Raw genomic sequence first — 10882 nt, 5'->3', positions numbered from 1 at the left:
CATTTTCAGACCGTGACTCTGATTCCAGCGTTCTTTATATCGTTTTCAAGCGATTTCATCTCACCTTTCCAGTGGCACACTTGGAATTCCAAGTTGAGGCCAGGTTCATTCATTCCTTGTCAAATTTTGCATATGCATCACATGTCGCATCCCGCATAGCATACTATGTTTGCATCATGTTGTTTGAGTTTGCACGTGGTTGATTTTGTTCCGTTTGCTTGTTTGTCTTGTTTTGGTAGAGCCGGGAGACGAGTTCGCTAACGAGGAGCCCGTTGAGTTTGCTTTCGAGGATCCAGTCAACTCTGACAACTGTGCAGGCAAGATGATCATACCCTCGAAATCACTACTATCTTTGCTTTGCTAGATGCTCGCTCTTTTGCTATGCCTATGCTACGATGCCTACCACTTGCTTATCATGCCTCCCAAATTGCCATGTCAAACCTCTAACCCACCATGTCCTAGCAAACCGTTGATTGGCTATCTTACCGCTTTGCTCAGCCCCTCTTATAGCGTTGCTAGTTGCAGGTGAAGATTGGAGACCGTTCCTTGTTGGAACATTATTTACTTGTTGGGATATCATTATATTGCCTTGTTATCTTAATGCATCTATATACTTGGTAAAGGGTGGAAGGCTCGGCCTCTCGCCTAGTGTTTTGTTCCACTCTTGCCGCCCTAGTTTCCGTCATATCGGTGTTATGTTCCCGGAATTTGCGTTCCTTACGCGGTTGGGTGATAATGGGAACCCCTTGATAGTTCGCCTTGATTAAAGCTTTTCCAGCAATGCCCAACCTTGGTTTTACCATTTGCCACCTAGCCTCTTTTTCCCTTGGGTTTTCGAAGCCCGAGGGTCATCTTATTTAACCCCCCCCCCCGGGCCAGTGCTCCTCTGAGTGTTGGTCCGAACTAGAGTTCTGTGCAGTGCCCCATCGGGGAAACTCGAGGTTTGGTTTTAGTTGTATGGAGAGCTTATCTGAGTGTGCCCTGAGAACGAGATATGTGCAACTCCTATCGGGATTTGTCGGCACATTCGGGTGGTGTTGCTGGATTTGTTTTAACTTGTCGAAGTGTCTTGTAGAACCGGGATACCGAGTCTGATCGGAATGTCTCGGGAGAAGGTCTATTCCTTCGTTGACCGTGAGAGCTTGTCATGGGCTAAGTTGGGACTACCCTGCAGGGTTTTGAACTTTCGAAAGCCATGCCCGCGGTTATAGGCAGATGGGAATTTGTTAATGTCCGGTTGTAGATAACTTGAACCTTAACTTAATTAAAATGAATCAACTGTGTGGGTTACTGTGATGGTCTCTTCTCGGCGGAGTCCGGGAAGTGAACACGGTGTTGGAGTAATGCTTGCCGCAGGTTATTCTCTAGTTATTTGTTCGTGCTTTGCCTTCTCTTCTCGCTCTCTTTTGCGAACAGGTTAGCCACCATATATGCTAGTCGCTTGCTGCAGCTCCACATATTTACCTTGCCTTACCTATAAGCTTAAATAGTCTTTATCGCGAGGGTGCGAGATTGTTGAGTCCCTGTGGCTCACAGATTACTTCCAAACCAGATGCAGGGCCTGATGACTCTGTTCCAGATGACGCGCTTGAGCTCAAGTGGGAGTTCGACGAGGACTCACGCCGATACTATGTGTCTTTCCCTGATGATCAGTAGTGGTGCCCAGTTGGGGCGATCTGGACCGTGTCGCATGTTGGGTTGGTCTTTTATTTGGGCGCCGTAGTCGGGCCATGAGTGTTTGGTTGATGTAATGCTATTTATGTACTTTGATTGACGTGGCGAGTGTAAGCCAACTATGTATTCTCCCCTTTTATTATCTATATATTACATGGGATGTTGTGAAGATTGCCTAACTTGCGACATTGCTTTCAATGCGGTTATGCCTCTAAATCGTGCCTCGACATGTATGAGATATAGCCGCATCGAGGGCGTTACAAGTTGGTAATCAGAGCCTTCCCCAACCTTAGGAGCCCCCATTGCTTGATCGTTTTAGCAGCCGTTGTTGAGTCTAGAAAAATGTTTTGAGTCATTTAGGAATTATATATCGGAGAGTTTAGGAATTCTTTTTACTCCCCAGTCTCCTCATCGCTCTGGTAAGGCATCCTGACATAGAGTTTTGACTCTTCTCTTCTCAAATTTCACTAAAAGAAATTTAGGATCACGCGGGTATCTTGGAATCGTTTCGATGGTTTTGTGACGGGAACATTGTTCTTGGTGCCTCCTGTCTTTATGGGGTTGTGGCAGTGTCCCGGGGAGTTGAGCTCCAAGGTGTTGTCGTCACAATTTTATCATTGTAGTTCTGGAATACCTGAGTTTAGTACGTCGACATCGAAAATCTCTTTTATGCAGTTCGTTGGTGAGATAACCTCGACGCCACCCAGTACTGGGGCGGGAGTTCGGGAGTATTGCCATAACTTGTATAACAGATGCTTTTCGAAGGTTGAGGTAGATGGTTTCCGAAGTTTTTCTCGGTTATGTGTTGAAGGATGGATACAGCTGGATGTAGGATTTGCTAGTTTTGGGTGAGATATTATGCTTCCCCTGTATCCCCAACACCTGATTGCATAACCGGAAAGGTTCGGGAGTTTCATAGGTGGGAATTCTTGTAGCTTTAGTTCTTCTTCCACGGATATTTGGTTTGAGATTGGGATTTCTTACCGAGTATTCGTTCTTGATCTGTACCTTGTTGATTTATTCCTCTATCTAAATTCTAAGTGGCTTCTCAATTTATGGATATGTGACCATTCCAAGTGGAATGCATTCGTTCATTTTGTTCGGATGTGAAGACTATATGTTGCAATTTCAACCCGTTTGATTCAGCTTCATTTTATCTGTCAATGTGCTAACGGTTGTCACCCTCTTCAGTATGGCTCCCGCTAAGAGCAGCAATCAAAATCAGAATCAGAATCAGGATCCGCCACCACCTCCACCTCCTCCGGAGGCATGGCAAGCTGTGATGGCCGCAACCAATGCAAACACACAGTTGATCATGCAAATTCTTCAAGAGCGCAACCAAGCGAACCAAGGCAACCAAGGCAACAATCAGAACCACTTTGCTACACTCAACCAGTTCCTTGCTAACGGGCCAAAGTCTTTCAGCAATTGTGTTGAGGCAACTGATGCTGACGATTGGCTTGTGGACTTGTGCAAGCATTTCGAGTGCAGTAACGTCAGACCTGAGGACTTTGTCAAGTTCGCTTCCTTCCAACTCAAAGACCAAGCTGCAGAATGGTTCCAGCAGTACAAAGATTCCAGAGGAGGCCGTGTGATTACCTGGGATGAATTCCGTCAAGACTTCAAAGCTCATCATATTCCTCAAAGCGTGGTTGAAAGCAAGCGTGAGGAATTCCGCAACCTGAAGCAAGGCTCTTTGTCTGTCTATGACTACAACAAGTTGTTTCAGAAGCTCGCCCGCTTTGCTAAGCAGGACGTCCCTGACGAGAAGAGCATGATATACCAGTTCAGGGGTGGTCTCAGAGAAGAAATCCAGCTAGCTCTTGTTCTCTTTGAGCCCTTGAGGTACGATGAGTTCTACAACATGGCATTGAAGCAAGAGGCTATTCAACTGAGGTGTGATGCTTCCAAGAAGCGAGTCAGAGATGCTACTCCTCCTTCCTCTACTCAAGTGGCCAAGCAGCAGAAGTATTGGCTTCCTCCTCCTCCGTTCCGTCAGCCGTATCAGAAGAGCAAAGGTGGCAGTGGATCTTCCCACCCACCCAACCTTGGCTTTCAGAACGAGACTTCGTCTCAAGCCCCAAGATCGAGTGCTCCATATCACCATCCGCTTTCAGAGGTCACGTGCAACAAGTGCCAACAGAAGGGTCACTATGCCAACAAGTGCTTCAACCAGAGGCGTCTCCCTCCTCCTCCTCCTGTGAGATCGGCAAGTACAGTTGTGGTCAAGCATAACCCCAAGCACGCCAAGGTCAACTTGATGAATGCAGCTCAGGCAGAGGACTCGTCAGATGTCATCATGGGTAACCTTCCTGTTAACAATGTTCCTGCAAAAGTTCTTTTTGACACTAGTGCATCGCATTGTTTCATTTCCAAACCTTTTGCATCAAAGTATGAGTGCGATTATCACTATCTACAAAATTCTTTGCAAATCGTGTCACCGGGCAAGCATATGACAGCTAATTTCTGCGTCTCGGATATTACTATCACGTTGGGTGAGTACAAATTTCTAGCTTCTCCTATTATCCTTGGTGACTCGGATATTGATCTTATTCTCAGAATGGATTGGCTTTCTAAGCACAAGGCGCATCTTGATTGTGCAGCCAGGCAGATTCAATTGACTCATTCGTCTGAGGATGTAATTGTCTTTGTTGCTCGTGATGATACCATCCACCTGTTTTCTCTCAATGAGAAGGGTGAACTGGATGCCATCTCGCAAATTCCATTCGTTTGCAAATATCAAGACGTCTTTCTAGAAGAGCTTCCAGGAATGCCTCCGCACCGGCCAGTTGAATTTGTCATCGATCTTGAGTCTAGCACGGAACCAGTGTGCAAGCATCCTTATAAGCTCGGATCTGAAGAGTTGAAGGAGCTGAAGAAGCAACTCGATATTCAAGAGAGAATGGGTCTCATCCAACCTAGTTCTTCTCCGTGGGGTTGTGGTGTTCTTTTTGTGAAGAAGAAGGATGGAACGGACCGACTTTGTGTTGATTACCGTCCATTGAACAAGAAGACTATAAGGAACAAATACCCACTTCCCAACATCAACGAGCTGTTCGAACAACTCAAAGGTGCCCAAGTATTCTCCAAGCTTGATCTCCGTATGGGTTATCATCAGATTCGAATCCGTGAGCAAGATATTCCCAAGACGGCTTTCAGGACAAGCTATGGTTCATATGAATACACTGTCATGTCTTTTGGCCTCGTCAACGCTCCTCTGACTTTCTCTCGCATGATGAACTTCATCTTCAACGCCTACACCAATGACTTTGTTTTGGTCTATCTCGACGACATTTTGGTCTTTTCGAAGAACAAGGAAGATCATGCCAAGCACTTGCGTTTGGTGCTCGATAAGCTCAGGGAACACCAGTTCTACGCCAAGTTCTCCAAGTGCGAATTTTGGCTCGATGAGGTTCTTTATCTTGGTCATATTATCTCTGCCAAGGGCATTGCGGTGAATCCTGAGAAGGTGTCTGCAATTTTGAATTGGGGACCACCTCAGAACGTGAAGCAACTCCGTAGCTTCCTCGGTCTCGCAAGCTACTGTCGAAGATTCGTTGAAAACTTTTCTAAGATCGCGAAGCCTCTCTCAAATCTTCTCCAGAAGCACGTCAAGTACGTTTGGTCTCCGGAATGTGACATCGCTTTCAACACTTTGAAAGAGAAATTGGTCACTGCTCCAGTTCTGACTCCTCCTGATGAATCCAAACCGTACGAGGTCTTTTGCGATGCCTCTCTCCAAGGTCTCGGCACAGTGTTGATGCAAGAGAAGAAGGTTGTGGCATATACCTCTCGCCAGTTAAAGCCCAACGAGAAGAACTACCCCACTCATGACCTCGAGTTGGCGGCAGTTGTGCATGCTCTTTTGACTTGGAGACATCTCTTATTGGGAAGAAAAGTGGACATTTTCACTGACCCCAAGAGTCTCAAGTACATCTTCACTCAGCCTAATCTCAACCTCAGGCAAACTCGATGGGTCGAAATGATTCAAGAGTATAATCCGAGTATCGAGTATACTCCAGGCAAGGCCAATGTGATTGTTGACGCATTGAGCAGGAAGTCTTATTGCAACAGTCTGATTCTCAAGCCTTATCAACCCAAGCTTTGTGAAGCTTTCCGCAAACTTAATCTACAAGTTGTTCCTCAAGGTTTCCTCGCTAACCTTCAAGTCTCTCCTACCTTGGAAGACCAGATTCGCCAAGCTCAGCTTCTTGATGCTATGGTAAAAAAGGTGAATATTGGGATTGCCAAGAGCCAACCCAAGTACAAGTGCTACCGCCTTGATGACAAGGATACTCTCTTCCTCGAGGATCGTATTGTTGTGCCCAAAGGTGACCTTCGTAAAGTGATCATAAATGAGGCTCACAATTCTCTACTCTCCATCCACCCTGGGAGCACGAAGATGTATCAGGACCTCAAGCAGGCTTATTGGTGGACTCGAATGAAGCGCGAGATTGCTCAGTTCATGAATGAATGTGATGTCTGCAGAAGAGTGAAGGCAGAACACCAAAGGCAAGCTGGTCTCCTCCAACCTCTTGCCATTCCAGAATGGAAGTTTGACCACATTGAGATGGACTTCGTGACTGGGTTTCCAAAGTCCAAGCGTGGCAATGATGCTATATTCGTTGTAATCAACAAACTCACTAAAGTGGCTCATTTTCTGCCTATCAAAGAGTCAATCACTGCAGCTCAATTGGCGGAACTCTATACCTCTCGAATTGTCTCTCTGCACGGTATTCCACAAGTGATCTCTTCAGACGGTGGCAGCATCTTTACCTCCAAGTTTTGGGATTCTTTTCAGAAGGCCATGGGCACCAACATCCGCTTCAGCACAGCTTTCCATCCTCAAACTAGCGGTCAAGTCGAGCGTGTCAACCAGATTCTTGAAGATATGCTCATGGCTTGTGTGATCTCCTTCGGCATGAAGTGGGAGGATTGCCTTCCTTATGCTGAATTCTCCTACAACAACAGTTTTCAAGCAAGTTCGGGCAAGGCCCCATTTGAAATTCTGTATGGTAGGAAGTGCCGTACCCCTCTCAACTGGTCTGAAACCGGTGAACGTCAACTTTTGGGAAATGACTTAATCACAGAGGCAGAGGAAATGTGCAAAGTCATTCGAGATAACCTCAAAGCAGCCCAATCCCGCCAGAAGAGCTACTATGATAGTAAGCACCATGATTTGGCTTTCGAGATCGGAGATCATGTTTACCTCCACGTCTCTCCAATGAAAGGTACTCGTCACTTCGGTATCAAAGGGAAGCTTGCCCCCAGATACGTGGGACCTTTCAAGATCGTCAGCAAGAGAGGTGATCTCGCCTATCAACTCGAGCTTCCTTCAAACTTTGCAAATGTGCATGACGTGTTCCATGTCTCTCAGCTCCAAAAGTGCTTCAAGACTCCTGACCGCACCGTCAACTTCGAAGACATTGAGCTCCAAGAAGATCTCTCTTATCGTGAGCACCCCGTTGCTATTCTTGAAGAGACTGAACGCAAGACTCGCAACAAGTCAATCAAATTCCTCAAAGTCAAGTGGTCACACCATTCCGACCGGGAAGCCACCTGGGAACATGAGGATCACCTCCGTTCTGAGTACCCGGCGTTCTTTCAGTCCTAGATCTCGGGACGAGATCCTTTCGTAGTGGTGGAGTGTTGTAACACCCCGGATATGATTTACCCAATATGTAATCCAACTCTTGCCGTTTCCGGCATTAAGTTATTTTATTTTCTCGGGTTCGGGTTTTGTCTCCGTGTGTGTTATCGTTGTCATGCATCTCATAGCATGTCATCATGTGCATTGCATTTGCATATGTGTTCATCTCATGCATCCGAGCATTTTCCCCGTTGTCCGTTTTGCATTCCGGCGCTCCGTTCTCCTTCGGTGGTCATTTCTACCTTTCTTTTGTGTGTGGGGGTAAAACATTTCCAGATTGGACCGAGATTTGCCAAGCGGCCTTGGTTTACTACCGGTAGACCGCCAGTCAAGTTTCGTACCATTTGGACTTCGTTTGATGCTCCAACGGTTAACCGAGGGACCGAAAAGGCCCTGTGTGTGTTGCATCCCAACACCCCTCCAATTTGGCCCAAAACCCACCAAAACCCTCTCCATCATCTACAGCGTTCGATCACGATCGTGTGGCCGAAAACAGCACCTCATTTGGACTCTCTTAGCTTCCTCTATGCCTATTTAAAGACCCCCTCCAAGATCCACGTTTCTTCTTCCCCCCGAAACCCTAAAAATCGCATCGCGCCGCGCCGGACATGTATGTCCCTGGCCGGACGTTTCCCGCCGCCGCGCCCGGCCAGTGACAGCGCACCACGTGTCGCGCCGGGAGATCCCCCGCCGCCGGCCTGCTCGGCCCGCCGCGGGCCCCCGAGCCCGTTCCCTCCGCGCCGCCCGAGCCTGCCTCTTCCCCGCCCGAGCCGGTAGGCTCCTCCACCCGGCGCCACCGCGCCTCCTCGCCGGCGGCCGCCGCTCTGCCGCGCCACCCCACCTCGCCGCCCGCCGGTGGCCCTCCACGCCGCGCCTCCATGCCGGCTCGTCGCGGAGCCGCGCCCCGCCGTCGTTCTACTCCAACTCCGGCGCCGCCCCGCGCTTCCTCCTCCCCCGCCGGCCTCTCTCCGACGAGCTCAAGCTCCATCTCCGGCGAGCTTGAGGACGAACCTCGGGAAGTGTGCAAATCTCAGATCTGAGTTTTCTCGGTTGACTTTTTGCCCCTAAACCCTAATTATTTTGCTATGTTTGTCGTGCCGTAACTCCGCATCCGTAGCTCCGTTTTGGGCATATAGCATATCAAAATGTTCGTCTCAGAGAGCACATCATTTCATATCATTGCATTATTTTCATTTGAGTTCATCTTGATGCCCTAAATGCTGTTGGAAGAATGCTATTTGAGATAATTGTCAGATCTGCTGCTCCAATTAGATATTTGTCATTTTTGCCATGATTATTGTGTGCATGATATGCCCCTGAGCTCTACATGTGTTTTGTTATATGCTTTGCCATCTATCCAGAGGTGCAACCCATGTATTTTTGTGATGTGTGTGGTGACTAGCACAAGCTTGCAAAGTGGTGCATTCGTTAATGCTGATTTCAGGGACTTAGCAATCCCACTAAGTCCTTGATCTGTTTATTTCATTATGCCACATGTTCATATTGTTTTCTAGTGATCCGTGCCTCTTTTGAGGATGATCGGTAAGGGTGATTTGTTAATCTTGTAGTGCTCTATCCATCCATGTCTCTGTTTGCAATTATGGAGCACCCTAGCTTGAGTCAATCGAGCTCTACTTTTGCTATTTCGTGAATCTGGGCAGATTGTCTACTTGTTAGCGATTTTGCCGAGGATGTTGTAGTTGATCCGTGCATGCTATGTTATTGTTCTTGCCATGTCTAGCTTGTATAATGTGTATTCTTGATGGGTGTATGCTTAGATTGTCATGACTTGCTCTGTAGTGAGTGCATCGAGCTCATAAACATGCCTACTTGATATCTGATTTGCATGCTCCAGTTTTTCACTAAGTCTATGATCTGATTATGTTTTTGCCATGTTCACATGCTTGCAAATGTATTTTAGGATCCCTTTTGGCTCAAGGTCACTAAGGGACTTTTGTTAAGTTCGTTGAGTAGCTCCATGCCATGCTTTACTTTTCATGTTCAGGTCCTGTAGCATATAGTTTTCATGGTCCAAAGTGTGCTACCTGATCTGAAATTCCAGACAAGTGTTAATTTCACTAAGTCTGAAATCTGTTTATCAAATGCATTTTTGCCATGCTTGTTTGAACCTATTAATGGATGAATTGGCCATAGCTCAGTGTTCATCTTTTGTTAAGCATCATGAATGGATCCCTGCCGTGTATTTTGTTGTCATGTTTGGGTGTTGTAGCATGTTCATCTTGTTGCATTTAGGTGTCTACTTGCTGTATATCGCAGACCGGTGCCATATTTGAATTGCTTGCCATTTCCAAACCGTGACTCCGATTTCGGCATTCTTTATATCGTTTTCAAGCGATTTCATCTTACCTTTCCAGTGGCACACTTGGAATTCCAAGTTGAGGCCAGGTTCATTCATTCCTTGTCAAATCTTGCATATGCATCACATGTCGCATCCCGCATAGCATATTATGTTTGCATCATGTTGTTTGAGTTTGCACGTGGTTGATTTTGTTCCGTTTGCTTGTTTGTCTTGTTTGGGTAGAGCCGGGAGACGAGTTTGCTAACGAGGAGCCCGTTGAGTTTGATTTCGAGGATCCAGTCAACTCTGACAACTGTGCAGGCAAGATGATCATACCCTCGAAATCACTACTATCTTTGCTTTGCTAGATGCTCGCTCTTTTGCTATGCCTATGCTACAATGCCTACCACTTGCTTATCATGCCTCCCAAATTGCCATGTCAAACCTCTAACCCACCATGTCCTAGCAAACCGTTGATTGGCTATGTTACCGCTTTGCTCAGCCCCTCTTATAGCGTTGCTAGTTGCAGGTGAAGATTGGAGACCGTTCCTTGTTGGAACATTATTTACTTGTTGGGATATCATTATATTGCCTTGTTATCTTAATGCATCTATATACTTGGTAAAGGGTGGAAGGCTCGGCCTCTCGCCTAGTGTTTTGTTCCACTCTTGCCGCCCTAGTTTCCGTCATATCGGTATTATGTTCCCGAAATTTGCATTCCTTACGCGGTTGGGTGATAATGGGAACCCCTTGATAGTTCGCCTTGATTAAAGCTTTTCCAGCAATGCCCAACCTTAGTTTTACCATTTGCCACCTAGCCTCTTTTTCCCTTGGGTTTTCGGAGCCCGAGGGTCATCTTATTTAACCCCCCCCCCCGGGCCAGTGCTTCTCTGAGTGTTGGTCCGAACTAGAGTCCTGTGCAGTGCCCCCTCGGGGAAACTCGAGGTTTGGTTTTAATTGTATGGAGAGCTTATCTGAGTGTGCCCTGAGAACGAGATATGTGCAGCTCCTATCGGGATTTGTCGGCACATTCGGGTGGTATTGCTGGATTTGTTTTAACTTGTCGAAGTGTCTTATAGAACCGGGATACCGAGTCTGATCGGAATGTCTCGGGAGAAGGTCTATTCCTTCGTTGACCGTGAGAGCTTGTCATGGGCTAAGTTGGGACTCCCCTGCAGGGTTTTGAACTTTCGAAAGCCGTGCCCGCGGTTATGGGCAGATGGGAATTTGTTAATGTCCGGTTGTAGATAACTTGAACC

Source organism: Triticum aestivum, chromosome 7A, assembly GCF_018294505.1.
Source record: "Triticum aestivum cultivar Chinese Spring chromosome 7A, IWGSC CS RefSeq v2.1, whole genome shotgun sequence".
Taxonomy (NCBI): Eukaryota; Viridiplantae; Streptophyta; class Magnoliopsida; order Poales; family Poaceae; genus Triticum; species Triticum aestivum.
This window is presented reverse-complemented; position numbering follows the sequence as displayed.